At 40.6% G+C, this 25,186-nt stretch overlaps 1 protein-coding gene across 3 annotated transcripts in view; it reads left to right on the forward strand.

Annotated features, from left to right (window-relative positions):
- PRLR (prolactin receptor) overlaps positions 1 to 25,186 on the forward strand; it is a 129,851-nt gene that overhangs the window by 39,823 nt on the left and 64,842 nt on the right. The window contains exon 1 of one of the 3 annotated variants that reach the window (XM_020795712.3): positions 1,429 to 1,680. The exons of the other annotated variants lie outside the window; for them this stretch is intronic. The gene's annotated coding sequence lies outside the window, so the exon portion shown is untranslated. Of the gene's footprint in view, positions 1 to 1,428; positions 1,681 to 25,186 lie in introns of those variants that run through there. 3 annotated transcript variants of the gene reach the window in all.

The following is a 25,186-nucleotide window of genomic DNA, read 5'->3' on the forward strand; positions in this document are numbered from 1 at the left end:
GATTAATTTTTTTGTAGGAGTTTTTTTTTCAGAACTACAAGCAAGTGCATCGCCTATGTACATCCACATGAAATCTGAAGCTTTAGCACATGTGAACTTCCAAAATCCCCTGGTTCTTCTCCCTGCATAGATTCAAGCCTGAGCAGAAGGGGGGGGGAATCCATGCAGCATGGAAATTTTCAAAACTTTAGTCCATAAGGTAACCTCTGAACTGGCTTCATTGCTACTTTTTTGGACTATAACTCATCATACCCAGCTCCCATGGCCACTTCTACTGCTAGCTATGTAATTATGGACATTGTCACCCAAAAACATTTTTTCCTGAATGATATGGAGAAAAGTTCTATATGGGGCCAATCAGCATCTCCCAGTTTATGAACACAAGTGAAAAAGAAACATCAATGCAGATCTCCGCAATGAGGAGAACGAAGTTTTCTAAGTACTAAATGGGATGTGGGAATCCATGCTGACGTTTCTACTGAGCCATGAAACCTACTGGGTGATCTTGAGCCAGCCTTGCTCTCATAGCCTGTCCTACCTCCCCCAGTGGTTGTGAAGACAATGTGGGGAGGGAGAGAATGATTTATGCCACCTTGAGTTCACTGAAATAGGGAAAAGGTAAAGTTTCCCCTTGACAATTTTTTTTGTCCAGTCGTGTCCGACTCTAGGGGGCAGTGCTCATCCCTGTTTCCAAGCCATAGAGCCAGTGTTTGTCCAAAGACAATCTTCCGTGGTCACATGGCCAGTGCGACTTAGACACGGAACGCTGTTACCTTCCCACCATGGTGGTCCCTATTGATCTACTTGCATTTGCATGCTTTAGAACCGCTAGGTTGGCAGGAGCTGGGACAAGCGACGGGCACTTGATCCGTTGCGTGGATTCGATCTTACGACTGCTGGTCTTCTGACCCTGCAGCACAGGCTTCTGCGGTTTAGCCCACACTGAAATAGCAATGTGGCAAATAAATGGGGACTGGGTTGTGAATCAAAGGCTGCTGCTGTGTTGGCTTGTGTCTCGCTGAAGCCTTTCTCTCAAGCCTATCAGAAAAAAAAATAGCACTATCTCTTGCATTTGTGTCAGTGTAACAGCAGGTCACCCAAATCGCTGTCAAGAAAGAAAAAACAGACTCGGCTTTCTTTAAGCCAGGGGGGCCCATTTCGATCATTTGTGCAGCGAATCCATTGAGCTGACTATAAATTCACACACGTTTCTTTTCCACGCTTGAATGTAAACATCTGAGCCTCAAGAATGTAAATTGGAGGCTTAGAAATATGTGTTTGTTGCTACCTCTTTGTAATCTGTACCTTTTTTAACCTTGTTAAGCTGTCAGTCTCGGGACATTTTGCACTGTGAGGAGGGAAAAAAATGCTTGTTTGGCCTGAAGCAAGGAACATGAATGTTGTAATCTTTGCTCCTCCTCCTTCTCCAGGAGAGATTGCCTATGAGCATACAGGAGCTCCAGTTCCCACAGAGCCGGCTGGCTTGTGCGTCTTCGTTTCTCAGCTCTCAAAAGGCACGGATTTATTCCTTCTGCTTTGGTTGCATTTCCCCCCCTGAATCTTGCTATCTCTCTGGATTTACTTGAAGCGATTTGAATGTGTCTTGACTTCCTCTGGGTTTTAATGTTCTCGCTCAGGACGCCTGACATGGATCTGGCCAGACTTCATTACTCCTTAAGCGTAAGTACTGTGGTTTAACCTGTTCTTACTCAGGGAGCAGAGGTTGACTTTATATAGGTGTCACACCGCCCTGTGTGGACTTTTCGTTTTGCTGGCAGCAAAACAAGAAAGCTGTTTGTACATTCATAAAGACTGAAGCATTACAGAAGAGCACAGCAGATGATTGTTACCAGTCCTCTGCTGTGGTGCTAAAAATATCGCAAAGCCATAACCTGTTGCTTATATGGTTCACCTAGTAATTTATAAGGCTGTATGGATTTCCCCAAGGCATATGGCTGTGGGTTTTTACTAATGGATCTGGCATTGCTTGATATCATTTGCCTCCCTGCCCTCATGATGAGTGTTGGCTGAACTCGCTAAAGCTACCTTCCAGATATCAGATTTCCTTGATGTCACTTCGTATCTCTTTCGAAGCTACATTAATCACCAAGGGCCACCTTCTCCTGTGTAGGACTGGCCAATATTTGAGACCCTATATAATTCGTGTACATCTGAAGTTAGGTGCATAGCATTGAGAGGGAATACCATTTTGGTTGCGTGTCCCCTCAGTCTACCAAATACTCTCCCCAAGAAGCACCTGGCATCCGCTGTGGCATTTTAATATACTGGGCATTCTGCTCCCACATGGCATGTAAAGTAAGCTTCCTCATGTTTTGGTTGCTCTCGCTAGATTTTTATGGGTTTATTTAAATGCTGCTTTTTATCATGTAATAGCCCGTTTTTAAAATATCGTGTCAGGTGACCATCCCAAATGCAGGCAGATATCAGCAGACGCCTATCTGTAGATCTAGAAGAAAATCTTTTGAATCATTCCTCCATTCACATATACTGTACATAAAAGCAGAAAACAACGCAAGGGCATGATGCAAATTTGATTGCTGTCAAGGACCATGATTGATGTGGGGGGACTGTGATCTAGTACAGTATACCTTTGGTATTCATCTACCTGGACTCCAAGATTTTTCTAAGAGGTTCTGTGGATCCTATTGAATGAAATGACATAAAGTGATCACTTTGGGATCTTTGTCAGTCGTGGCATGCGATTTGTAGAATTGTCTTTCGGAAAGGTTCTTCTGTCATCAGGAGAGTATGTTTCTGTTCACCAGTCTGTTATTTTAATTCTGGGATTGTTGTGAACTTGGTTTCTTTTGTCTTCTGTTACTTTAGATAGGGATGGAAGTAATCTCTAGAGTTCCGGGGGGGGGGGGATTGCACATGTCCACTCCTGCTTTAGAACAAGTTGGGCAAAGAGTGGCCTCCAGATGTTGTTGGCTCACAATTTCTGTAGTCCTTTACCATTGGTTCTGTGGCAGGAGCTGCTGGGATTTGAAGTCCAAAAACATCAGGAGGGCTAGAGTTGCCCATCCTTGTTTCAGAATTCATATTTTAATGTTCTACATTGCATCCACAGCATTATTCTGTTCCCTTCCTTTAAGGCGCTGAGATAACTTTATATTGAGGGTGGCACTGGCGTATAAATGCCATAAGCAAAGAAACAAATAATTTTCTCTAGATAGGTTTTAACAAGACCAAAGATGCCAGAACTGGACAGTTGACTGTGCTAGGAGTCAGATTCCAGGACTTGCATGAAACCTTTTCTGAGAAAGTTGGCTTCCTTGAAAATTCTTAAGCTGTTTCACAGAAGGAAGAACCCTCAAATGTGCTTCAAATGTCTCTTTAAGTTACACATTCTTTGCAATTCAGAAAAAAACTCTCAGAGCATGAAGTTCTTTTCATTTTTCATATTGCTTCACATGTTTTTGCCCACACAGGGACATACCGGTGTAAAGAAGAAGAAAAAGGTGATGTTTCATTCTTATCTGTGTAAAGATGTGCAGCATACATATCTCTTTCCACTCATGGGTTCATGCAGTGGGAGACCCCACTTGGCCCTGCATCATTTACAAGGATAGTCCCACATTTAATTGGTACTCCCCATCAATTTTCTTTCATAAGACATTTTGAGCATGTAATGATAGATAAAGTTTCCCTTGACATTTAGTCCAGTTGTGTCCAACTCTAGGGAACGGTGCTCATCCCTGTTTCCAAACCATAGAGCCAGCATTTGTCCAAAGACAGTTTCTGTGGTCATGAGGCCAGCGCAACTAGACACGGAATGCCGTTCCTTCCCACTGAGGTGGTACCTATTTATCTACTCACATTTTTGCATGTTTTCAAACTGCTAGGTTGGCAGGAGCTGGGGCAAGCAACGGGAGCTCACTCCATCATGTGGATTTGATCTTATGACTGCTGGCCTTCTGACCTTGCAGCACAGAGGCTTCTGTGGTTTAACCCGCAGCGCCACCATATCCCATGTAATGATAGTTTGGAGAAATAGGATACATATGTAAGGCTGTTATTTATGGATTATAGTTCTGCTTTTAACACCATTTTACCTAAAAGGTTGTTTATTAAAATGTTTAATTTGGGAATACATCAGAAGATCTGTCTGTGCGTAAAGGACATTCTGACTGGCAGGCCACAGCCAGTAAGGATGGGATATTATCATTCATCTATATTGATATTAAATACAGGAGCTCCCCAGGGCTGTGTGTTAAGCCCATTTCTCTATTCTCTGTACACACATGACTGCACCCCATTATATAACACCAATGCAATTATTAAATCTGTGAATGATACGACAGCAGTGGGGCTTATAAATAAGAACAATGGGTCTGCTTATAGAAAAGAAGTACAAGGGTTGGCACTTAGGTGTAAAAACAATCTTATTCTGAATACCAAAAAACTAAAGAACGTATAATTGACTTTAGGAGGAGGAGAGCTATATATATATCACTGTACATAAATGGTGAAGAGGTGGAGAGGGTTAGTAGTTTTAAATTTGGGGGTATCTACATTTTAGAGGGACCTCTCGTGGTCTCTAAATGCTAATATGCTGGTGAAGAAGGCACAGAAGACTCAGGAAGATAAATCTATCTCAGCATTTACTTCTGTCCTACTATCGATCGTAGTACCATAGAGAGTATCCTAACATATGGCATCCTCTCATAGTATAGGAGTTGCTCTGAAATGGATTAAAAAGTTTTACAGATAATTATTAAAATGGCCCAAAGTATTATTGGACTTCAGCTTCCATCCTTGTACAACATCTTTGCATCTCACTGCTTGAGGAAATCATTTAATATTCTGAGAAATACTCTTCCCACCTAGCTTATAACTTCTTTAAACTGTTGCCTTCCGACAGAAGATACAGAGCAATTAAAACTCGGACAACACACTTTTTGAACAGTTTTTATCCTAGACCTATAATTACACTTAATAAGGAACGTAAGAATCATCAGCAGTGAGTTGTTGGACTGTATTACTATTACTTGGTCTGTTGTGTTGTATGTTGTGTGGATACTATGAGCTCTTGTGTGGGGTTTGGGGACTAAGGGATTGTTACAAGGGTGTGTGTGTGTGTGTGCTCGCCTGGTCTCTGAGTGTTCTTTGTGAATTTCGTTGCATGTGTATACAGTGTATATATGTTCAATGACAATAAATTGAAATTGTAATTGTAGTTAAAGGCAACCCACATAGTTGTGGTGTGTTCTGTTAAATGTTGTGTGAAAGCACTCTTTACTGACTTTATGCTTTTAAAAAAGCATAACATGCTGCTTAATTAGCTGCAGAACTCTTTTCCTAATGTTTTTATGGTGAATGCTTTTCCTTTTGATGTTTCTCTTGCATGTTCATGTAATTTGACGGTCTTTCTATGGCTAGAGATTTGATTGATTGATTAGCCTGCTTTCAACTCTTCTGAGAACTGTTGTGTCTGGAACGCTGGATAGAAATCTTGTATATAATTAAGTTAGGATAAAATGAAATCTAAGATGGGGTTGTTTGGTTTCTAATAGCTTGCAGTATGGAGCAGAATGTTGCTGTGAATAATAAAAACAAATAAAAACCCCCAAAACTTGATGTTAATTATACTGTGGGTGTGGTTTTGTGTGTGACACAGTTACTATTCTCCATTCATGCCTGTCCACCATTCTTGAGGCAGAAAAGCAATACCTTAGTACTGTACAGTGATGGTGAACCTTTTTGAGCCCGAGTGCCCAAACTGCAACACAAAATCCACTTATTTATTTCATAGTACCAATACTGCAATTAAAACCCGAATGCTGAAGTTTAAGTTTAGAAAAAGCAACTGCTCCTGCACTGCACGGTTAAAGGCTTGTTTTTTTTTCCACGTTAAGGGCAGTATTAACAAATAGATAATTACTTATTCTCCAATCCCCCATTGGGCTAGAGCAGTAATGGTCGCCATTGCATCCCTCCGCTGGACCACTGCACCAGCAGAGGGGACTGCCGAAATACGGGATCGGAGGATGGGTAAGCATTTCTCTATGGTGACTTACAGCTCATGTGCCCACAGAGAGGTCTCTGTGTGCCAGCTGTGGCACGTGTGCCATTGGTTCGCCATCACTGCCTTAGTAGTTCCCAGCCTTGGGTCCCCAGATGTTCTTGGACTAAAATTCCCAAAAGCCTTCATCACTAGCTGTTCTCACCAGGATTTCTGGGAGTTGTAGTCCAGAAACAACTGGTGGCCCAAGGTTCAGAAACACTGCAGTACTTGCTCATTAACATCTACATGAAGCCGCTGGAGGAGGTCATCCAGAGATATGAAGTGTGTTGTCATCAATATACTGATGAAACCCAGTTCTGTCTCTCCTTTTCCTCTTCAGCAGGTGAAGCTGTGCAGACCCTTGAGTGCTGCCTGCCCTTGATTAGGGACTAGACAATAGCAAACAAGCTGAGGTTGAATCCTGACAAGACAGATCTTGTTGTTAGGTGGAGACCCTGATTGCCTAGGTGAGGGGATTCAGCCTGCTCGAAACAAGATTATACTTCCCCTGAAAGAGCAGGTTCATAATCTGGGTGTCCTTCAGTACCTGGTCCTATTGATGGAAAAACAGATCTCAGCCATGACCAGGTCTTCCTTTTTCCATTTTAGGCAGATTGCACACCAGTTCTAGATAAGCAGTCTCTGGTAATACTAGTTCACATATTGATAATCTCAAGGATTGACTATTGCAATGCTCTCTACATGGGGCTGACCTTGAAGGTATGGAAGCTGCAGCAAGTGAAATATGTGGCAGCCACATTGATCTTGGGAACTTTGAGATATGATAATATTTCCTTGGTCCTGGCTTGCCTGCATTGGCTGTCAGTTTGGTCCCATGTCAAATTCAAGGTACAAATGTTGACCTATAAAGCCCTGAGTGGTTTAGAACCTCACTAACTATCAGAATGCATCTTCCTAAGATGAATTTCCCATGCTACTTGGACCTCCCAGGCTTCGATGATGACAGTGGCCATCTTGAGGAAGGCTACAACCAGGAGCCAGGTCTCCTCCGTGGTGGCCACTTTTTTGTGGAATGCTCTACCTGTGGAGGTCCACCAGGTCCTTTGCCTCCTAATATTCAGAAAGCACATAAAAACTATGTTTCTTAGGGAGGCATTTCAGGATATCCTCCCTTCATAATTGTTGATCACTTAGTCTTATTTTTGACCATTATGTGTTCTAGTCTGTACCTTGTCTGTTGCTGCCAACTTAGGTTTTTAGCTATGTTGTGTGGATTTTCTTAAATTTTATATTTTTATATTTATGGGTTGGGATTTGGTTGCATTCTTTATGTTTATCTTGCTGGTAGAAACCACCCAGAGTAGTGGCAAGTGCACTAGATGATGCAGTATAACAATGTAATAAACAAACAAACAAACAAACAAATATTCCAATTCCAATGTCAAAATTTATTAATAACATGAACTTACAAGATAATTTTCACGAGGAATTTTTTAACAATGCATTTTAGTCTCTCTCATGTTTGATGCCAGATGTGAGTGTTACTGTGTGAGAGTACAGAGGGAATACTGGATATATACGTTCCAATTACTGCACAGCTTTTAGAGCAACACTGCATTTAGTCTCATGTAATGAAAAAAACTGATTTGTCTTAGCCACAGTATATTCTGCTGTGGAAACTGGTAATTCTTTTATAATTAGTAGAGGTTAAAGTATACTCACTGTTGTTAGCTCTAGTGTTGTCTTTTAATTATGTAAGCCACCTTGGGTCCTTTTAATGAGAAATGTTGGGTAAAAATATTTTAAATGAATAAAAAAACAACTGCACAGAGGAAGCAAAAGAGAGTAGCTTAAGTCTCAGAGTTGCCCCCCTTCATGGTAGCACTTTGCATAATAGAAAATCACTCTAAAAGTATCTTAAGTGTAAAATATCTTTACTTACAGTTCTGATCTTTAGTTACAATCAGAAATAAAAGAAAGAGAAAAAGAAAGAAATTGCAGCCTGAACCATGTGGGAGACTCAGTCCACTATGCAGTCACATGGTGGGAGGTCAGGAACAGAGAATTACAATTCTTCTTTTGTTGAAGAAGAAGAGAGCCAACAAACAACAGAAGTACAACAAATAAATAAGCAGGGAGGATAGGCAAGTCAGAGGTGGGGAAAAACATTGTGAATTGTTTAGTGGCAAGGCATAGTTATGTTAGGCTGTGAAGCTCCCTTCTCACTGAAATCCAGTGTTGTGTTGCATACAAGATTGTTAATTTTTCTCCAACAAAATTTTCAGCCACAAAAGTACAGTACAAGCATCCAAACAATGGTTTTTCATCTACCTTTTTGTGGGAATGAGGGTGGAGTGGGGAGCAGCTGTGTAGACAAGCTAGGGATGTGTCATCATTGTGGGATCAGCTGTAAAAACAAAGCCATCAGTAGCAAGTTTGTAAATTGTCCATGCCTGCAATTGATTTACTTTTTTAACTAGCCATGCAAGGTTTAGACATTAATAGAATCTCACCATGGCCCTGATTCTCTATGAAGGGAAAAAATATTTCCACTAAAGGGTCAGCTGTGTGCAGTTATAGAGGGTATTCACATACAGTATTGAATCAGTGCGGATTTGGTAAGTCAATTACTCTGTAAGTTCCATTGATTCAGTGGTCTTACTCTAGTTGCAACTTACTCCTGGATTTCAGCCACTATGTTTGCTCCTTGATAACTTTAAGACTGAGTAATTATTTACTCACATGAAACACTCTAAATCAGATTTTTAAAAGAGGGAAATAAAACTGAGAGGAATATATGTATTAACCACTAAAGATGGAGGTGTTTCTACCACCTCACCCTGCCTAATGCACAGTATTTTTCAGTGGTAGGAATTCACATATTTTTACTCACTGATAGCACCAATCTTTATGGCTGTTTCTCCCAATGTGGGGAATTCTTAATATCTCTCAGTGGTAAGGAAAGCTATGAGGGATGAAGGATACTAAGCTGCAGAAGGTTGCTTAGAGTCTTTCTCAGCACTTTACACACATTAGGATTGGGACCTCGATTTCTGGCCGAATGCCTCATTTCATTTAGGTCTGCCTATCTAATAAGACGGTCACAGGCAGCACGGCTGAGAGTTTTGACCCCGAGAGAGGCCCGGAAAAACAGCCACCAGAAATTGGGCCTTCTTGACGGTAGCCCCACAATTGTGGAGTACCCTCCCGCCCGAAGTTCGCCTAGCCCCCTCACTATGTACCTTTAAAAAGCTATTAAAAACCTGGCTGTCTAGACAGGCCTTTCTGGAGTAAATAACAACCTCATGCAACAGTGCCTCCGATAATGTACTAATTAACATACCGCCATGTTTTATGCTTTTAAGTTATATTACTGTAATGCACGGTATTGTATCTCACTACGTCTTTCACTGTATTTATGGTATTATAACTTGCACTTTATTTTTGATGTCACATTATTTTGTTATTTTATTGTTTCTGTCTATTGATGTAAACTGCCCCAGAGTGGCCTTGGCTGCCAGACGGGTGGTATATAAATCAAATAAATAGTAAATTATCAAATAAATAGTAAAACCAAAAATATGTTATCCCCATATTAGAGATAGGTGGTAGAAACACTGAGGCTGAGAGACAGTCGTTGGCTAAGGACAAGTCGCAAATCCATGACAGAAGCCACAAGTGAACTGAGGATGTTCTAGTTCCCAGAACAGCCACTACACTCTGTGAGCCACTGAGCAATCTGATACTGCAGAGTGACACATATGGATGTGTGAAACAGGCTTTACTGATTCTGTATCTCATTCTCCCCATCCATTCCTTCGTCACATGCAATCCTCCTAATTACAGGATCATAAGACTTTCTCGACCTTGTTTTTGAGAGATGGGTCTCCTCGCTCTGAACAACGTTAAGGCACTCCTGTGCCTCGGGGCAGATGAGTGGACTGCCTCCACCACACAAACAAGTCTGAGCAGTATCTGGCATTCAAATATATAAGGAGTACCATTAACTAATATGTATTTAATGTTGGCACTGATGCCTGATCAAACTAACACCTAATTCTGCCACAGGCATCCCCATCTGTGGTTTGACACACCCTCTGAAAACGAGTTCATATGAGGATCTGTAGCTGTAGATACTGCAAATAATAAATCCTCCAGTCTTGACGTGGGAGCATATCTGGTATGTAAATTCAGGCAGGCTAGTGCTGAACTTTATGACCGCTAAACAGATTAAGTACTCTGGAAGCTTGTAATTAAGTTAAAAAAAACAACAACAACGCTTACATGTATTGTTTCAGGAGATTCATTCAAAGGTGGCACAAGGTGAAAAAAACTAACCTGATTACAGGAGCTCTGAACCCTGGCTTCTGTGTGGACAGCCATGATGGAGAAGCCGTCTGAGGCTACCTAGCTACGAAGAGGCAGGAGGGGAAGGGAGTTACCTCAAAGAGAGGAGAAGGAGATGAGCCAAAGAGTAGCAATCTAAACATAGGGGTAGCAGAACAAGCAAAAGCTAAGTTAATTTCTGGATTCAACACCCAAAAGATCAAACGGTAAAACAGACTAGACTTCCACGTGTGGAAAGTTCCAAAGGTACAACCATGTTCGTCTGCCTCTGCATGATAAAAGCAAAGAGGAAAAAGGAAAAAGAGAGGCAAAATATTGTAGCATTTTGAAGATAGGCTTCACTATGAACCTTTGGGCACCCAAATCACCTTCTGCAGATGTTGGAGGGCAAATATAGGTCCCATATATTTATTATATGGTGGGGAGATACATGTCCTGGTGGTTCATTAATGGTTCATTAACACAAGAATGGGACTACTTACTTACTTACTTACTTACTTACTTACTTACTTACTTACTTACTTACTTACTTACTTACTTACTTACTTACTTACTTACTTACTTACTTACTTAACTTATATGCCGCCCACTCTACCCAAAGGCCTCTGGGCGGCTTACAACAATAAAAATACAATAAAATACAATAAAAAGGTAAAACAATTTAAATATAATTAAAAAGATACTCTTAAAAAAATCAAGTGTTTAATTAGTAGGTCCTAGCAAGGTGATAAACTAGGTGAAATTAGCTGTCACAGGAATATGAAGAGTTGTTTATGGGACAGAGGTCAGAGTCAAAGGAGATAACTATGTTTACACTTATAAGTAGGGGGAGGATTTCTATGACGTTTCACATTTTCTGTGCAGTCTACATTTGAACCCATAAGCGAGTTCAAATATGTTTATGAGTAATCTGGGCTTTCTCACCAGATTACTCATAAACATGTTTAAACCCACCCATAAACTCAAACATAGGTTGCAAGAAAAAATGTGGTATGTCGTAGAAATCATCTCCCTATTCATAAGATATTACAGAAAGCTGGGTACGTACTAACATGTGTAGTGTGTTAAGAAGCCTTGATCTCTGTTGAGATTTCTAGAGATGCACAGGAACTTCTTTATGTATGCAATTTCTGTATGAGGTATACATGTAGGGTTCTTTCTCTTGGTCTCAGGCTTTGGTTTCAATAATCTGATGTTCCTGATCTGATAATCTTGATATGTACTAGCATTTTATCATAACAGACTGAAAGTCACCTGGAATTATGCTAGTAGAACTTCCTTTTACTCTTGCCCAACTCCTGTTCTGGAACACAGAGTTTCTTTTCCTTTTTCTCCCTATTTAACAAAGTATTTATTGAATGAACACAGAAACAATAACAACAGCAAAAATAATAACCAGGTCTTTCACTAGAAATGCATAATCTGATATAGTTCCTTCACATTGTAATCGGTGTCAGATTAAAATCTCACACCACGGATTGATACGAGAGACTGGTAGAAAATAAGTCCAGTTATTTTTATAAACATAAAAAAGAAAAAAGAAAAAAGAAACCATGTGTTCAAAAAGTCATATTGAGAATGAGGTTGTTTAAGTAATCTGCACTGGTGTATTAATTTTTCCATTAGGGGAATATGTCATATTCTATTTCTCCATGTATGTAAAGATAAATTTCAAGTTCTCTCCCAGTTTGTGGCAATTTCCAAATATGCTGCTGTACAGAAAAAAGATAATCAATTATTTATGAAGTACAGTAGCTGTTTGTTATTGCGTGAAAATAAGGACAGGAGAGCTAGATTGTGTAATCTTGTAAATTTTTGCCTTGTGATTGATTCTATTTCTGTAAAAACTCTGGACCAGAAATAGACAATCACAAGATTGGAGGGCATAAAGGTACATACTGATATCCCCACATTGCTTTTCCTTCTAATAAAGTGTTTGCTTCCCATTAGCAGAAGCGGGTGATTCCAGGGGCATGAACCCACTCTAGGTGCTAATTTGAACTTTAAATGAACTATCCAAATTGCTGAAGAGTTTGAAGATTTTTAACTTCTTTTTTTTAGGTCCACCTTGGGATGACACCTAAACCCAGACAAATTAGTTTTAGCTATTGTGACTGTAATCCATCTAAGTTCAAGCTATGGGTTATGGGGCTGGTTTGTTATTAGCCGTAGCTATCATACTTCAGTTTAGGCTGGTTTCTTCACCAATATTAATGAAACCAAAAGTCAATATAAGGGGACAACCCAGACAGAGGTGATCTACGAGCAGGTTCAGAATTGAACCGAGGTCAAATAGCTTATTTGTCCTATTGTAGAGGTGGGTTTTCAGCCTTTAGTAGGTGAGAACATCAGACCTTGATGAAATGTGAATCACTGTTTGCATTACTGATTATAACTATGAAGAGAGAGCCTAAAGCTTAATTTAGATCAGTGGTTCCCAACCTTGAGTCCCCAGATGTTCTTGGACTACAACTGCCAGAAGCCTTCACTGCCAGCTGTGCTATCCAGGATTCCTGGAAATTGCACTCAAGGTGGGAGCCACTGGTCTAAATCAGTTGTAGTGGTATACAAGACTATGCTCTTATTCTCTCTGACCTACAACACTTTTGTTTACATGAGCATGATGTAGCAGGCAAGAATAGAATGGGAGAATATGCCTAGCAGTGGAGCCATACACTGAAAGCATTGTATTTATATAATAATGCTCTACCTGGAGTCCCAGCAGAAACCTGTTTAATGTGGCACTGTCTGCTTTGCACACTTTTTTCATTAAATAAAAGCCAGGCTTTGTGTTGTTGTGGCTTCATGGACAGCTATTCAGGTCAGCTGGATTTTTTGTTGTTATTTTGGCACAGAGCAGATATGCTGCTAGTTGAAGAAAAAAAGGTGAACAGAGTAAAAGCCTCTAGAGTTATGTAACAGGTAGGGGAGCTAAATGATCTCCCTCCAGGAGAAGAAGCAGAACCCTATGGATTTGGGTTATAAGGTTGGAGCTCATGAGCATAATTTAGAATACTTTATATGCAGTGAGCTTTATAATCAAACTAGGTGTCATGGGATTTCCCAACAGACTATGTTTATATGGAACACTAAATACACCATCTATGTTTATACAGAACACTAAATGCACAGCTTGGAAATATTAATTTCTGGGCAACAGCTGCAAGAATGCTCTGTGCTGGTGGATCGTTGCTGGAAGTTCTAGTCCAAAAACATTAATGTTGCAAAGCTCTGGTTTAGAATTATGAAGATGAGCCACAGTGAGCTTTGGGTTCAATCCTTTTCTCCCTCTCCTTCTTTGGCAAGTTCATGAGAAAGAGTTTGGAGATTTTAACTTCTTTTTTTAGGTTCACCTTGTGATGACATCTAAACCCAGGCAAATTAGTTTTAGCTATTGTGACTGTAATCCATCCAAGTTCAAGCTATGGATTATGAGGCTGGCTTCTTGTTAGCCGTAGCTATCATACTTCAATTTAGGCTGGTTTCTTCACCAATATTAATGAATCTAAAAGTCAATATAAGGGGGCAAAACCCAGACTGACAACCCAGACAGAGGTGATCTACGAGCAGGTTCAGCATTTAACCAAGATCAAAGAGCTACACTCAGCTAGACAGCAAGTCTGCTTAGTCTGTTATAGGTATGGGGCAAGGTCAGATAATCCAAAAGACATTAAAACACATAACGGTCAAGAGATTATTCACAACAAAAGTGCATCCTACAAGAATCTGCTGACAAGTCTTTTACTCCATGTAGACATTGGCCAAAATCCTGATGCTTAGTGTAGCAAATCACACATGAGTAGGCCCATTGAATCAACTCCTCCATAAGTACCATTAATTCAAATTGGCCTACTCTAATTGTGACTTACTACACTAACAGCATTTCAGCTATTATATCATGCCTACGGTTCTCTTTAGATTAGGTCTGTGAGCCTCCAGGACCAGAAGGCACAGAGAAACAGGCAGCTACTGATGAACTGGAATCCTCAAAGAGTGTTGTAAAATAATTAAACATATAATGTTTCTAAAACTAATTTTTAAGACAATTAAAAATACACCATAAAAAAATTAAACATAGCATTCTGCAATAAGTTTGTTTATTTAATCAGTTTATACCCCATTTTACTTCCTTGCAAAATCCAAGAGAGCTTACCTTATTTATTTATTTATTTATTTATTTATTTATTTATTTATTTATTTATTTATTTATTTATTTAACTTATATGCCGCCCACACTACCCGAAGGTCTCTGGGCGGCTTACAGCATTTAAAATACAATAAAAAGGCAAAATAAAAGGGCAAAATAATTAAAATGCAATTAAAATATATATTCTAAAAATTGCCATCAGACCTACAGCTGATATTATTTCAGTTAAAAAGGCATTTGGAACAGGAAGGTTTTGACCTGGCGCCGAAATGTCATCAGTGTCGGCGCCAGACGAATCTCAGTCAGGAGGGCATTCCATAGTCTGCGGGCAGCTGCCGAAAAGGCCCTTTGTCTACATCTCTTATCTCCTTAAGGGATGGCTCTTTCAAAAGGGCCCCCTGGTTAGATTTTAACTGCCGGGTAGGTTATATGAACCTACCCGGCAGTTAAGATCTAACCATATATGAACCTACCCGGCAGTTAAGATCTAACCATATATATATATAAAACATCTGTTTTTGAAATGTAAATTATAAGAATCTATATATATATAGGTTCTTATAATTTACATTTCAAAAACAGATGTAACTTTTAAAAAAATTACAATGAAACACTACTGGATGTGTTATCTCATTACAACAAGCACCAAATTAACATGATATAAATCAGTTTTAAAGCCAGAAGAAGAACCATTAAAAGGCCCTTCTTCATCAGATAGTCAGTGACCAAGAATCTGTCTAAATAAAAATGTCTTCATCTGCCGATAGGAGGATGGCATCAATGGGGCCAGGCCAGCCTCCCATAGAATGAAATTTCATTGCCTTGGTAGAGCTACCAGGGAGGCCCTCTGTTGTATCGTCAACACATGTGCCAGTGGGAGAGGTGGGACCTCAGTTGAACACCTTAAAATCTGTGCAAGCTAATTTAAGGAGATGGGATTCTTCAGATACAGTACTGTAGTCTCACAGTTAGGGCTACATAGGTCACATCCAACACTTGTGTCTGGAAATGGAACAGTTCAACTGAAATGGAAGAATATTAATGATCAGTGGTACATAAGGACCAAAACTATGTCTTTTGGGCCTGTATCAGTTGCAACATCCAGCTCAAAAAAGATCCAAGTGAATTTGACTGCAAAGTGTCTTGTATATTGTTCCCAACAGGCCCATGGGTGATCATCAATTTCTTCTCGCGTGCCAAAGTCTAAGAGACCCGTGACTACTAAAGTCTTGCTCAGCAGCTCGGAACAGATGGAATGATTATTCTTCTGTGCTGCCACCATCATGGAGTAGACCATCAATGGCTCCTTTAGCCTCTGTTTGGTCAGATTTGTTATACATTTTCTACCACCATCATGTAGATCACTTGTCCCAGTTATTTTGCCACTGTCCTTTCCCTAGAAAACCAGGGGGCTAGTTTGACTCCAAGCTGCTGGAAGGGTTGCTTGGAATTGATTATTACTCCCATCTTAACTTTGCTCAGGCATATTATACAAAATTTTGTGCTTGAAAAAAACATTCAGTAGACTCAGGTATTTGCTTTCAGTTCTTTTAGCAGAGTATGGCATTAGCTGCAGAGGAAATGAAATTTTATCAGAAAGATTTTAGGAGCTATAGCACAGTCTGACTTTTTTTTCTAGAAGAAAGCTGAAATTCACAAAGTTGTGAATGGTTGCAATTTGCTTTCTGTGCGGACAGAAGCACACTGGGGCAGGAGGTGTGACCTTATGCATATACCATCAAGACATGCTTTTAAAATCATGTGACGTTTTGGGAAGCATTTTGTCTAATATCTGAGAAGATCTACAGAAATTCAGTTACAGCTTCATTCCAGGCTTAACAGTGGGGTTGATTCATTTCCTTCACCTTCAGTAGACTTAATACTTTTAAAGGACAAGAGCAATGAATTTATGCTTGCGCTAGAAATTTCTGTCCAAGGGGTTTCCTTTTCCATTCGCAGCTCCATAAAGTAATATTTGTTTTTAAAAAATCCCGTAAATATCAATGCTGATAATAAAAGAGACCTGCAATTTGGTTCATAAACTGGTTCGTTGAAAGCATTTCTCTCTAATGTCAACTGACTTCCTGCGTTGTTGCAGCCTACAAATAGGCCTATAAGCCACCATCAAATCATGCTAAATCCAAACACTCTGCACAAAATTTTATAAAATGTGGAAGATGTGTCCTTAGCAGAGGAAGTAGTGTGGTGTAGTGACTAAAGTATCTGACTTGGGTTCAAATCCTCACTTGACCATGGTAACCCACTGAGGAACGGTAGTTGGAAACCACTACTTGAATATCTTATGTACCTTGAAAAATCTGTTAGAGCCATCAATCAGAAGTGACTTAACCACCCAATGACAACAAACTTGGCAGGTCTGGGTCTAAATATCCTTTAGCCCCCATGGTGGGCTGCAACAGTCATGGCAGTGTCAAAACATGTGAGAGAAAATTCAAAATGCTGTGCTCCTAGTTTTGGTTTTGGGTAGGATTGCCAGATACACAGGTACTAAAAGGAGGACAGAGAAAGACAAAAAGGAGGACAAAGAAGGACATATTGAATGTTTCATTTGAATCATTCCAGATTAAACCCATAATCAATACAATTTTATTACAATAGCTGCCAATAAATGTCTCTTAGTGAACCAACCAAGAAACAGTCATGTTAAAAATTAAAAATAAATTCAATGGAGGCTTTTTTTTTCAAAATACCGGGGGTGGGCGGGCAGATGGGGGCGGGGAAAGCCAGGGGGAAGGGGGTCCTTCCACCTCTCCTCCTCCCATCCAAAATTATAACATAAAATATATAGAAGCCTGACATTTTAAAGGTTTTTATCTTTGCCTGCCTGGCGGAGGACATTAGGCTAAAAAGGAGGACATGTACTCCTTTTGCCTGACATCTGGCAACCCTAGTTTTGGGGAGAAGAGATTGGGTTTAGGTTTCTAAGAGTGTGTGAAGTTTTTTTTAAAAAACCTGGGGGTGGAGTGGGGGAGAGACATAAGGATGCTGTAGAGGAGCCTGGGAAACGGAAATAAATGCCATAGAATCTTACATACAACCTGAGATCTACACTTCCTATATGATGACGTACAGCTTTGAAGAGTGTGGCAGGCTGTGAGTTTAACCCCAGATGTTTTGGGAGGAGGGGACCCAATGTTGCATCACTGCAGATGTTGGAGGAGTCCATCAGGGATGAAGCAAAAGGTGCAGGTGTGTCTCCCTCCACCCACAGGTCTCGGTTGTCAACCACAACTTGTCACACTAATTCATGTTTAAATACAAGGTTAGAAGATTGTTCATGGACTACCCACATAGGTCTAGTTTGGCCTTCAGGATTAGCCAGTTTATAGATTAGTTTTTCTGGCAGTTCGTTTAAATGTGTGGCTGTTAATTGGCTCCAATGAGGCAGGTTCAAATTAACTGTATTTTAGATTTACTAAATTGCAGACTGGAGCTACTTAATTCTTTATTTTTTCACTGATCCCTCGGAATCTGTATTCTTTGTTTCATTTACCCCTAGCTTGATCCCTGTATGCCAGTGATCAAGGAGGGCAGGATGATTAAAAATCTGACCCTATGAGATTTTGAATTAACTAGCTAAACTCTCAAAAGAGTAATTTGCTCTTGCACTTTTGAAAGATTGCAGCACAGTTCTTGGCTCAAATATATATCAGGTGCATATTTTGAAAGGATATACCTTTAGAAATGGGCATGTTTGAGATAAAATGGCCAGTATTCTGTTCAGTATTTAACATGTGCATGAAGCTTCACTCCACCTATAGAAATTTCTGCAGCTATCTGCAGCTATTGTCAGATTGCTATGGTCATATCCACAGTTAGAATTCCGTGCACAAAAAGACTGATGAGGATACTGGCCAATGTTTTTAAGAATACTCATTTAAATGACAATTGTGCTACAGATTTTTTTAAAAAAAATCATGAAATGAGGCACTGCAAATGAACAGGCTTTTAGATGAGCTGCCTTCATTTATCTGTGCTCAAAGAGGAATGATGAATTGAAGTAAAACCTTTGAAGTCAGAATCTTCCCACTGAACATGTTGGGTTTGTTTTTAACCTAAATACCTGAAGCTTGGAAATTGTTAGTCTCAACCAGAGTAGCCCCACTGAATGAATGGCAATTGTTAAAACTTTTGTAAGTCCTGATGAATCAGTAGGTTTCTCTACTTGGGAATACTAACCAAATTTTGTATAGAATGTCCAATACTAGGCTATGGCTCTTGAAAGACAGAGTTTGTTGTTATGTGCTATCACATTGAATTCTACTTATGGAGACCCTATGAACGAGCTATCTTCAATATGTCAATTGCCCTGCACAGCTCTTATAAACTGAAGCCTGTAGCTTCCTTTATAGAGTCAATCCATCTTATATTTTGTCTTCCTCTTTTCCTGCTGCCTGCAACCCTTCCCAGCATGATTGTCTTTCCCAGAGAATTCTGCCTTCTCATGATGTGCCCAAAGTAGGACAGCTTCATTTTTTTACTCCAAATATAGTTCCGGCTTGATTTGATCCAGGACCGACTTGTTCGTCTTTCAGGGTATCCACACAGTTCTCCTCCTGCATCACATTTCAAATGAATCATTCCCCCCCACCCCGATCAGCTTTCTTCACTGTACAGCTTTCATACTCATACATGGTGATCAGAAATACAAGAGTGTGGATGATCTTGGTTTTGGTCTCCAGTGACACATCCTGGACACACTTGATTATCTTTTCTAATTCCTTTATTGCTGCCCTTTCTAGTCTCAGTTTTCTTCTGAATTCTTGGCTGCAGTGTCCATCTGGACTGATGATTGAACAAAGGTGTATTTAAAAAAATTCTATTTCAGTTTCTTCATCATAAGTGTTAAGTTTGTGTAGCTCTTCAGTAGCCATGATGTTTGTCTTCTTAACATTCAACGGCAGTTGATACGGTACCACCAAGAAATGTAAGAAAGTGGTTTCTTTCCTCCAATGAATTCTTGGTGTTTTCTGTGACCAGGAAGAGAGTTCCTTAGAAACTCCTTCTGTGGCACCTTTCATAAACGGGTTAACAAAGAAGAGGAATAATCTGGTGAGGCAAAACTCTGGAGGTCTGTCGATCTGAATGTTTGCCTCAACTTCACCAGTCAGTTTCTTGGGAACAGGCAGTGAACAAGATAGTAGAAAGAGGGCATGGAAATAAAATTCTTATTTTTGTACCTGAGTCATTTCACCTGGACAAGCAGCATTTTATAACAGGTTCCTCTAACCTGTTGCTATCCAGGTGTGTTGGACTAAGACTTCCCTGATGCCAACAGGGCCATTCTCAACCTGTTCTCTGCTACATTTGGGTGCTGCCAATGCTATAAGTCAGAAGCTATCAGGTTAACAGGAGCCATATAGCCCAATGAAGTTCTACTTGTGCCTGTAAAACCAGTGTTTTAGCACAGCTGATAAGTCTGGGCATCCTGTTTCTTGATGCAAGAGCAGCTTCCTCTTTGAGTGGGTCCACTCATTTGTCTCATTTGTCCATATCCCTGATTTTTTACCCTTCTTCTTTTATTTCTAAATGACTGGTTTTGATGCATGACAGCGGTCATGCTGGAACAACTTTTAAAAAAAGAACATTTAATATTTAGTCATGAGGACACAGAAACCTTGTTTTGCATTTCAAGCAATTTACAAAAGTCAAGTGAGTTCATGTGATCTCCTAGAACTTGATTTTCTTAGTATTTTAAAGTTAAATTACCGGAGCATTCAGAAATATAGTCACACTAACAGGAAAATAAGAGATATAATTACCTAGACAACAGCAAGTCTGTGCTATATATTTAGATCAGATAAACAGCCTCTGACATCCAATAATTTTGAATAAGCAGTAAATCAGGCTTGTCCAACCCGCGGCCCACGGGCCGCATGCGGCCCAGGCCATCTCGTAATGCGGCCCAGTGCAACGCAACCACAAGGGCGCTTCTGAGTCATCACTGCCTTCCGTCCCCTCCTCTTCCCTCCCCATTGGGAGAAAAACAACAAAAGGCGCGGCCAGGCCTTGCCTCTGCCTTCCTCAGAGAACATACAAACTTTCCTACTTTTGTGTAAGGTCTGCTTGCCCATATTTTTTTTTCTGAGGGCCCTGTCCCCCTGTTCCTTTTCTTCCGTAGTCTTTGGCCGTCTTGCCGTCTTACCCTCAAGCTCCCGCTTCAGAGTGGCACCAACCGCCCGCCTTTAGTGAGGGTGCAGGCCGCTGCTTCTTACGCCTCCCTCCTTCTGCTAAGGAGGCAGCCCGTTCAGCTGCCTCAGATGCCTCCCCGCGCTTGCCAAGGTGGGCCACAAAGACGCCCTGGGGGGAAGAAGGGCCCGGCTGTCAGCGGTGGCCAGCCATGTCTGGTGTGCGAAGGCGGGTGGCGGCACCTTCCCGCGTGGGCTTCAGGCAGGGCTATGGCGAGGTGATTGTCGCCACGGCGGTACCTCAGGGGCTGATTCAGGTGGCCCGAAAGAGCGGCCAGTTGAATCTGTCTGGCCGGGAGCTGACCAAAGGTAAGATGGAAGCCAGCTGTGGCTGAGCGGGGAGACTGAGAGGTGCCTTCTGACCGTTGCTCTTCATTTTCCTCCGCCCGTTCCCTCCCTTGCTCTGAGGGGCGGTTTGAATTGGAGGGGCACCCGCTGCACCCTGATGTATGTCCTCCCCCCTCCTTCGGTCCTTTTTGGACGCCTAGGATTGGAAATAAATTCTAAGCACACATATTAGGGGAAAAGGCAAAACAGAAGTGGAACAAGTAAATAAAATAAAAGTATAAATATGGACACTTCAGTGGAGTCAGGGCAGCTTGCATAACTAGGATTGTAGTGCATCTTAGAAATACAGAGCAACGTCATAGGTGAAGCAAACCAGGAAATATTTTAAATACCCTGTTTTCCTGAAAATAAGACCTAACCTGAAAATATGTCTTAGTATGATTTTTCAGGATGCTCGTAATGTAAGCTCTACCCCAAAAATAATCTCTGGAGCTCTTCGTGTCCGACTATTCATGACCCCATGGACCAGAGCATGCCAGGCCCTCCTGTCTTCCACTGCCTCCCGGAGTCTGGCCAAATTCATGTTGGTAGCTTCAATGACACTGTCCAACCATCTCATCCTCTGTTGTCCCCTTCTCCTCCTGCCTTCACACTTTCCTAACATCAGCATATTTTCCAGGGAGTGTTCTCATGAGATGGCCAAAGTATTGGAGCCTCAGCTTCAGGATCTGTCCTTCCAGTGAGCACTCAGGGTTGATTTCCTTCAAAATGGATAGGTTTGATCTCCTTGCAGTCCACGGGACGCTGAAGAGTCAAAAGACCCTCTTGAAAGGAGTTGACTGTGTCTTCTATCTGTAGTCGTGTCTTCTCTACCTCATGAGACTGGTTGGTGTGTATGGTTGCTGAGAGGGGGAAACCAGCTCAAACAGAGATGTCGGGTCCTTGCTGGCTGCTGGACTTTCTTGCAAATAGACCACAAATCAACTCAGAAAAGTTAGATTTGACTTTCTTCTGGCAGTAGACCTCCCCTTAAACTGACATATTAAATGTCACCAACTTTAACATGAAAAGAAGTGGAGGAAAGAGATTATATTGGTTGAAAGCAAGTCCTTGTGGGCTTATGTTTGATCATTTCCATGGGGAAAATTAACGGTGTCGAGAATGTCAGTAAAAGCTATTGTCTTTCACTCCCTGAGAAACGATGTCAAACATCTCACTAACTTCATTTCCAAGTGAGTTTAATTATGTTTTCTATGGTTGGATGAACAGGTATTGTTACTGTTATTTTATTTTATGTGCGGCCCAAACCAAATTTTCATCTTCTAATGTGGCCCAGGGAAGGTGAAAGGTTGAACACCTCTGCAGTAAATGATGGGAATCTATATGATGGCACAAACTGTTTATGTAAGTAGATTGAGGCTTGCTATGTTCTTGACTAAGGATGTTCTGGCCTTTCCATTGATTTTCACACTAGCTCGGTCACTCTCTTGGGAGGTTACAGGCATCTCTTGGGCATCTTTTAACACTTTAAAACATCTAAGCCACCACTCTTAAGTGCTAGTAGGAAAGAGCAGCCCTCAACCCACATCCAAGTATTTTGAGGTTGTTCCTTCTATATTATCCCAGTCACAGCCTCCTTTGTTCCCAAGTTTGTATCTGAGAGCTTGGGTGTATGGTTCAATTGGAGTGGGCTGTATCGGGTTGCCTAGTGATCTGGTTTGGGATTTGATGACATGTGCTCCTCAAGAACCCTTTTTGGCCCACCTTCTTTTCAAAAAGAAAGGAAAAAAAAACCTTTCTTCGCCCCCTCCTGGCAAGGAAGCTTTTTATTTGTTTGTTTGTTTGTTTTTCCTAAAAGATAAAGTACATCAGTGCTGTCCTAATTGGCTTTTGTTTTTAAAGTTGCTTCCTCTCTCTGCCCCTCCATGGAGAAGCAGAGGAAATTGTTATTTTCTCAATATTATTAAGTGATGAAGCTTAACAATAATGGGAAATTGAAGCTGTATGTGGAATTGAAAGCAATAAAGTCCACTTTGGTTCAATCCCAGTGATCACACATGCTAGAAACAAACCAAAACAGAGCAATCCTACCCACACCTTTAAAAGTATAGTCTCCACGACAGGGAGCCAGAAAGATGCAGGTAGGAATGCTCTGAGGATGGGCTGGTTTGCACTGGCATGCACGTTATTTGATTGTTGGTTACAGAAGAGAACCTGCTGTTCCCATAGTAGACCAAACAGAAGAATAAATGTCCATGTAGTCACAACCTTAGATAATTCAGGGGTTTAGTGAAAGAGTTTCTTAATCACAGTTAAACTCTGCGTTCCTTAGTCCCAATTAAACCTTGTGTTCCTATTGTTAAAACATAGCTTCATGTGACATGAGTGTAATTTTGTCTGTTAATAGTCTTGGTTGCTTATTCCTAGTTAGTCTGAAAATAAATAATGAGAGTTTAAACAGAGACACCGGATTCTTATGGAGGCATCACAGCTAATAAGAATGAGGAGAAAGGTAGGCTCGTATGATGTGAATAACAAAGGTTAAACAACAGTAAAATGTAAACATATTTCTTATGTGTTTAAATATCAAACACTATTTTATAGACAGACGTCTGTGAATAAACTGTAGCACTAGTACTGTAGACTAATTTTCTTGAGCAATTCTAAAACAGACTTCCCTCTCTATCAGACTTTCAGACCAAACATTATGCTTTAATCTTTCTGATCTTTCTCTAATCCCTCTCTGATTCGAATTAAACTGGAATTCCTTAATTGACACACAGATCCCACCCCTACATTCTAATTACACTAACCAATTAGCATTCAGTCCTTCAATACAATCAGACCAGCACACTTTTGCATCTCCACTACAGAGTCTGATAATACTACTCTTATACAAACCTTACACAATTAATTATAGATACCGTACATCTATACATCGAGGCGCAAAATGGGTGGAACTGCCACAATCCTGAACCAACAGAAGCAAACATTTAGATTTAGGGTCTAATTGACTGTAATGGAGCATGTCAGAATTTGAAGCATTTTGCCTTCACAAAACTGCAAACTCGAGGAATTGAAATCTTTCATTTCCTCTGATTCCTCAAAACCCACACCTCTTACCTTCTTCATGTTTTCACCACCTTTTTGTGGAAATGGACAGAGTGAGGTCTTATATATTATTGCAGAATTAGTTAAAATCACTTTTTTAGTTCACTTAAAAGAAGCGTCTTATGGCTTCTTCAGGAAGCAGCTGGGAGAGTACAGTATTCTGATGGCACGGCTCCCAGATCCACAGGCATCTAGAACTAGCAATAATGTAAGATAGAAATCAAAATTCCATTTAGACCAACTCCTATGAAAGAAAGTAACCAAACATCTAGTTAGGACAATCAAACATCTAGTCAAGAAAATCCTTTTTATTTAAAAAAAGCCAGGCAAAAAATTTGTGTGTCGTTTCAGATGTCATTGAATGTGCTTTGAGACATTCTGTATTTATTCAACATTTTCTATTGCTGCGAATATTGATAGCATACTCTGTAAGTAGTTGATGTTAGCAAAGCTTTGGTAATACAGTATTAGACAGAATTTCTAGGTGATATTTGCAATCCTAGCAAAATTGCCTAGCCATCAGAACCAACCTAGCCTTTGGGAAACTCTGTTGAAGGTTTTGCTTATGTTGTGGGATTTGGGGGTGGGGAGTATGAATGTTTTTAGCATAATTGAGCATATTACAGAAAACCAGGTTGTGTTTTTTTGGTACCTACAGTAGCTAATGGAGACATCAACCTAGTACCTACAGTAGCTAATGGAAACATCAACCTATCTTCCATTGTTGTGATTTGGCAAGCATTGGAACAGTTTGATCCAGTGCCAAATTTTTACACGCTCTTTTAAAAATAAAAACAAACTCACCCAACCGTGTTGTTGTTGCAGGCACATCATGAATATTGTTGCTTGGCACATGGGCATTTAGAAGCAAGGCAAGGTTGTTCTGAAGAGCATGTACAGGTCTTTCAAAGGTGGCAAAGGCACCTGGAAACACATGCACATGGATGTACGCTAATGATATTGCGTTCTTTTTGGCTCAGCACCGTTCCCCAAACAAGATATACTGGACTAAACCCCCATCAGCTCCAACCCAACAGATCTCGAAGTAGCCAAGGCCAGTGTCATGTTCTGGTTGCTCACTTGGTAGCACTTCCA

This window comes from Pogona vitticeps, chromosome 2 (genome assembly GCF_051106095.1).
Source record: "Pogona vitticeps strain Pit_001003342236 chromosome 2, PviZW2.1, whole genome shotgun sequence".
NCBI classification, from domain to species: domain Eukaryota; kingdom Metazoa; phylum Chordata; class Lepidosauria; order Squamata; family Agamidae; genus Pogona; species Pogona vitticeps.